Source organism: Triticum dicoccoides, chromosome 1B (genome assembly GCF_002162155.2).
Source record: "Triticum dicoccoides isolate Atlit2015 ecotype Zavitan chromosome 1B, WEW_v2.0, whole genome shotgun sequence".
Taxonomy (NCBI): Eukaryota; Viridiplantae; Streptophyta; class Magnoliopsida; order Poales; family Poaceae; genus Triticum; species Triticum dicoccoides.
Genome location: NC_041381.1, coordinates 575,580,932 through 575,587,897, shown reverse-complemented (window position 1 = coordinate 575,587,897; position 6,966 = coordinate 575,580,932). Strand labels below are relative to the sequence as shown.

At 41.6% G+C, this 6,966-nt stretch overlaps 1 pseudogene; it reads right to left on the bottom strand.

The window, feature by feature from the left end:
- Positions 1 to 1,319: 1,319 nt before the first annotated feature.
- LOC119350637 overlaps positions 1,320 to 6,966 on the bottom strand; it is an 18,162-nt pseudogene continuing 12,515 nt past the window's right edge.

Here is a 6,966-nt window from a genome sequence, read left to right as displayed (position 1 = left end):
TTCTCCTCTCGCTGATAGCAGGCGTGGCGCTGGAGCTCCACAAGATCAAGCATGATCTGTATCCCCTCCTCGTTTCTCCGGAGGCCAAGCTGGAAGGGGGCTTCCTGAAAGACCTCCTACTCCTGAAGCACTCAGCACTTACGCTCGCACGTCTGGCCAAGGACGCTAAGGAAATAGTCGAAGGACATGATCAGGAGGTTGTGATCGATGGGCTCTTAGGCAAAGTTAAAAAGTTTGGCCAAGTGGTAGAGGATACCGCTGATCTGGTACTGAAGAAAGGTGCTCACAACATTGCCTGGCTTCAGGCACGTCTCCCGTCCGTTCTCGATCCGGTCGACCTTCTGTTGTTGACCCCGGTTCAGTTCCCTGATCCTCATAAGTAGACTATATATCAGCTGTTTCTTGCCAGCTCTGGACTGTTGTGATGAATTGGTATTTTTTAGGGGGCCTGGCAAACAGCTTACAACTGTAGAGGTAGTTTGCACAGCTCTCAAATGTTACCATGTTTACTCAAGGTTGAAAAAGGCGGTAGGCGTAAGCGAGGCGCTTGGCCTTCGCCTAGTGCCCAGGCGGTGCTTAAGCGCCTTAGGCGCAGCCTAGGCGGTAATATGATTTTTACTATCAGAGTGTATATGTGGTTATTATATGTGTATTTTATTAATTCAGGGCATATAAGTATGTTAACTACTAGCTACTACGATTGGAATATGGCCCTTTTGGCATATCAGTGCAATATGGAATGTTTTCTCACTCAGGTAGACAATTTCTTACTTGCTCCGCCTAGACTTCTGCTTATGCCCTAGGCGAGGCGATTGGCCATTGCCTAGCGCCTAGGCGTGCTTAAGCGCCTCCTAGGCACTGCCTTTTCCAACAGAGTGTTTACTTCTTGGAGTGGCAACACCCTTTATATTTGGATGGATTTTAAATAATTTGTATTATGGTGCTGTTTTCTCATTCTGTGCTAGGGTACAACTTGCAATTACTTTCAGTTAGGATGATTCTGTGGAATGGCAGCTCCACCACCATTCTGTGGAACGGCAGCTCCACAAATATTACGGAAAATTTTGTTACGGAAACACGGTTTTACTAATCTTTAAGATTGATATACTATTTATAGTAGCTAGCATTGTTGAACGAACGGTCTTTCCAGACTTACCGCCTTTTGCAAGTGATTTACAAGACTATTGAAGTTCACAGCTAGACCGCCACCAATCTGGAGATTGAGAATTATATGAATGTGATATGTAACTTTATTTATATATGAATGTGATAATACACGTGTTTTCCAATGTCATACAAGGTTTTTAGCTGTGCTCAATTCAAAAAGGATTTCGACAAAAAGTTTTTAGCTGTGGATATATTTGTGCTGGAAGTAAATCAGTTCATAAATATGGAAACAATCGGGGGGAAATCAAATGTTTATCCTGTTGTTTGTAAGTACATCAAACAAAAACATAGCTTTGAAGATTGTGTCTACATCCGAATGTCACTGCCAGTCACTTATTTCAGCTGCTTACTGAAATCTGGGAGATCGATGAGCTGGATCCTTGGTATGGCCCCTGCTCCTTCCCTCTCCTTCTGTGTGTTGTATCCCCATTTCACTGCCCAAACGGCATCCATCAACATCAGCTAAATAAATTAGTTTTGACAACAAGCAATCAACCACTGGGGTTAGCTACCACCATGATTTACCCAGGTACAGGTTCCATTTGTCCAGCGCTGGTTCTTTCATCACATTCTTCAGAGTCGCTAGTCGGTCCTCGATGAAACTGTTAAAATGCAACAAAGGAAAAAAAAAGACAAAATTGTCATTCCTTGATTTTCTTGAGTTTGAAGGTAGTATTATCAACAACAACAACAACAACAACAACAACAACAAAGCCTGTCAGTCCCAAACAAGTTGGGGTAGGCTAGAGCTGAAACCCAAAAGATATCGAAACCAAATCACGGTTCTAGAACGTGGATAGCTAACTTCCACGCACCCCTGTCCAGAGCTAGATCTTTGTTGAAAGCCCAATCCTTCAGATCTCTCTTCACGAACTCCTCCCAAGTCAAGAAGGTAGTATTATCCATTGCATAATTTGTATATCGAACAATGATTCCGATGAGCTAACTTTTGCTCCATGATATACAGATAATCTATCTAAGAATCAAGATAGAGGCATAGTAAAGTGATCTCCATAATGCACAAAAGATTACTTAGTTTGATTAACATGTATTCTAAGCATAGATTACCAAGTAGACAGGAAAAAAAACAGTATTATGACCAGCTCTAAGAAGTATTATGTCCCAGCTAATTGAATACATACATAAGGAATATTTATATATTGTTCGCCAGAATTTCAAATGCAGTATATGGTATTAAATTCAATCATGCAAATGATGGACTTACTGAAGTGTTAGACCCTGGTGCTGCGGCATTTGCTGCAGCTGCTGGAGAACTTTAACCTTTGGACTGAATAATGAAATCACAGAGTCGGTAAGAATATCCTTAATAAGTGAAGGAACAGCAAGAAAGTGCTCTACTAACCCAGTGCCAAGGCCATATATCCTTTCAGAGGGAATATCTACACCAGCCAGTTCTTTAAGTAGCGCTCCAGCAAATCTACTCTGAAAGACAACCAAAAAGTGATCAGTAGAAAGATTAGCTTTTCGCATTGCCTACAGTGCAGAACTGTGAAAATAAATATGAATGAATTAACTGAAAGCTCGAGACAAACTTCTAAATCATAAGTATCAAAAAATATCAATAAAGTGGTATAGCCTAAAGATGGTTGTTGGAATCATTTGTTCAGAAAAAAAATGCCCAGTTGTTCATAACATGTACATAGAACAGAAACTGAAACCATGAACCCATGACATAGAGATCACGGAAAGTTAGGTCGCACAGGAGAAAAATGTTGGAGATACCTGTTTTGTTGTGACTATGTAAAGTTCAGAGCTCGAAAGCTTTAATGCATCAGCCGTCCCAGGATAAAATCTGCAGTCACATTGGCTTGTCCATGAATTGCACAATATCCTTTGTTTGATATGTAGTATAATGAACATGAGAAACTTCAGAGTCACCACATTATTTCAACCTTTTCTGATGTGTACTAGCTGAAAAACTGAAAAGAATGTGGGAAAAGTACAGATAATACCGTCTCGGAAGAGACTTACAAGATTCTGATCATTGAAGTCAAACATTACTTTTATGTGGATCAATAAAATCAACTTAAATTGTAAGACTGAATCATACACACAAGCAGTGAACTAATAACACACATCAAAGCACATATTGCACATGCATGCCCATGGAACATGCATGCACATAAAGGGCTAGGTGGAGCCGATAATCAAGAATTATTAATTATCAAATTTATTTCCATCTTATTTGATAGCCACTAAACAATATAACATCAATTCATACAAATTAGGAAGTCATTTAATAGTTAGTCCCACTAAGATACAATGAAGCTTCTGGCACTATTTCTTAAACCATCTTTGCATGCTCTATCTAAGGGAATAGAAATGTATGATCTCTATTGCATTCATGTGGTCATGGGCTTGAGTGTTTCCGAAAGTTTTGAAGTATACTTCTCAACTGACGATAGAGCACCAACCACTAATAGTAAAAAACAAGTGTTTAGCTTAATGCAACTTAATTTCTTTGAGTGTATTGGTAAGACCAAAAAGAGGATATACACCAATTATTTCATAGATCAGTCACCTGTTAGCACCTATCCAGCCAGAAAAATCATTTTCAATCCAGTCATCCCTTACACGGCCAAAAAGATCTACAAGAGGTTCCCTATCTTCTTTCCACTCATCCATGAGAGTGGGCTTCAGTTTTGATCAGTTCTCCAATATTTCTTGGATGCTAACCCCATATGCAACCTTGGAAATATCACCTTAATATAAAAAATCGATCAGGCTAGAAGCCTATAACCATTTACCTATTCTTCTACCACCTAAGATAGGCCTTGATGTTATTTGGTCACGAATACAATACCAATGAAGCACTATAGAACTTGCTGAAGATTTTCGAACAGATGGTATCTGGATCTCAACAAGCAACCTTACAAGCAACAGGTTCTCATATCCTGTGTCTATCACTGGACGAAGCTGAAATAGCAAGAAAAATTCTAAGTAATGACTGTAAATAGTAAAATTATGAAGACGGACGGTATGTTACTCGTCATGGAACCAATATGAGAACATAATCCTATTATGCTTCATGAGGACAACAAGCTAAATTTATTCATAGCACCATTCTTTAAAAACCCTTATTTTAAAAAAGGTTGATTATTATTGGTGCTCTACTATCCATACTGATAGCAGATATCTGTAGCAAGTGGATTGTTGATATGTTTACGCAACTTTGGACAAACAAGTACTCCCTCTGTAAACTAATATAAGATGTTTTAGATAACTAAAGTAGTGATCTAAAACATCTTATATTAGTTTACGGAGGGAGTATGTCACAATACGTATGTATCAGTATATGGGATAACTTCATATAGTTGATATATGAATGAAGGGGGCAAATATTCACTTTGTTTGCTTGGTCAAAACACTATGGATGCAGTTAAGTTTTCAGCTTTCATATGTTCTGGGAAAGACAAAGTGAGGAAGGTTTGACACTCTATTATTCTGTACCAACATCCTCTCAAGTGCCCACCTGCTTACAACAACCTTAAAATTTGTTTAGATACCAACACTGTACTTCAATGCCAGGGCTCTTAGTTACCAACGAATGCACCTAAGTTTAACCCGGTTCCGGATCTGTATCTGCGCCTTGAGGAGCAGACAAACTGCACCTAAGTTTCTGCAAAGTTTCAGAATACTATGGCGGCAGGCTGATGCGTAGTGGGAATTTCACTACTAAGGGTGCATGGTGATGATTGGCGAGGAGCATTAGAGGAAGTAGATTCATAGTTGAGTATCAAAGCCCTAAGCAACAATAAGCTACTCTCTCCATTCCAATGAATAAGGTGCGCACAAATTTCCAAAGCCAACTTTGACCATAAATTGAATCAATAGTTTATATTTTTGTCACTTCAAAATTATGCCCTTAAAAAGTTCTTTCAAATATGAATTCAACAGTATAATTTTTATCACATATAGCACACATTTGGTTGGTCTAATTTATGGTCAAAGTTGAATTTTTGGATACATGCACACCTTATTCATTGGAACGGAGGGAGTAAGTTGAACTAAGTTCAGTAATTCAGGACAGGGCACAGACATCACAAAACCAGCAACATGAGCAAACTCCACAGTGTGCGCTGTTCCAACCCACTAAACTACATTACCCATCACATTTTGGGGGTTAAATATTATTCGTTTTCCTGTTCTTTTTAGTCACATTCTTATCACCCAAAGCTGCTACGGTAAGCCACAAAACTAGGGCCGCTTTGCTGTTGCTGTGGTAACCTGAACTGCAACATGGAATCTAATTAGGGCAGGGGAAGATTTATTAGTTCCCAAATCTTCATAAAAGACGCTTCCAACTAATCAACAAATTCAGTTTCACAAAACCACAGCATTTCTAAATGGAGCTCTGACTGCTAATGTTAACTAGTACTCCCTCTGTAAACTAATGGAGCTCCATTAGTTTACGGAGGGAGTAACTTGGTAGTTGAAAACAATGCAAACAAACAATCTGACGGGATGGAATACTGACATACATACTGTAGTAACTGTACAATATGCAGAGGCAGCAGCTAATAAGTAGTGGGTGGGGAACAAGAACAATGGAGGAGGCTTACCGTGTGCATCTGGTCCACTATCCACTCCTCCATGGCGGCGTCGACCTGCTCAAACACCCACGGCCACCTTACCTTGGCGGCCTGCCACAGCACACCCAGTCAACCAACCACAGCCACGCATTCAACGGAAAGAAACACGGCGGAGGACGGGATCAGGAGCAGACCTTGACGGCGGAGAGGGAGCTCTCGCCGCAGCTGTTGCAGAATACGCCGTCGAAGTCGAGGGTCGCCGCCGCCCATCGCGGCGCGCGAGGGCCTCAGCGCACTTACCACTCCCCTCCCCGCTCTTCCGGGGGGCGGAATGGACCGAATGGAGCACGGGCGGACCCGAATACCCCAGCTAGCCGCGGACGGTGAAGCCCCCACCCACCTCTCCAGGCGGCCAGGCGCCGGAGCCCCCAACAGCGGCCATTCCGTGCGAGGCTGAGCAAGAAGGAGAAGAAGAGGCAGTTGGATCTTTTTTTTTAGGGGTAAAGAGAGAGAGTTGGGGCTATATGGGTTTTCTTCTGTCGTGGGCCAACAGAGAACGACGACAGAGAGGAAAAATGAATGATGGAGTGCCCGGCCCATGAAAACTAAAATATCTTTTGTCAGCTTTTAGAGCGAAATCACTAATTAAGGAGTACTCCTTGCGAAGATCACTCCAACTTTCCCAGGTTGCGACAAGTGGCGCGGCTATGAGTTTTTCCTTTTTTCGTAGATCCGTTTATTTAAAATGTTTTATCTCTTAAACCGTGCTTCCAAATCTCGAACTGCTTTCGCCATTGGATTCCTCGCGTCGAGATCTTCAAAACTAGATCCCATGTTGATAGATTTTGAGAACTTTTTTTCACGAAAAAACCGGACTACAAAAACCGACGAAAAAACCGAACCAGGAACACGGGTTTTTTTCCCTTTCCGAAAGAGGCACGCCCGTGCCTCTGACGAAATCATAACCGTGCCTCTCGCGGAAACAAAACTGTGCCTCTCATGAAAGAAAAGAAAATAGAAAACGCGTTTTTTCCTTTTCCGAAAGAGGCACGCCCGTGCCTCTCGCGAAAGCACAATCGTGCCTCTGGCGGAAGCAAAACCGTGCCTCTCGCGAAAAAAAATAGAAAACGCGTTTTTTCCTTTCCGAAAGAGGCACGCCCGTGCATCTCGCGAAAGCACAACCGTGCCTCTGGCGGAAGCAAAACCGTGCCTCTCGCGAAAGAAAAAAAAACAGAGAACGCGTTTT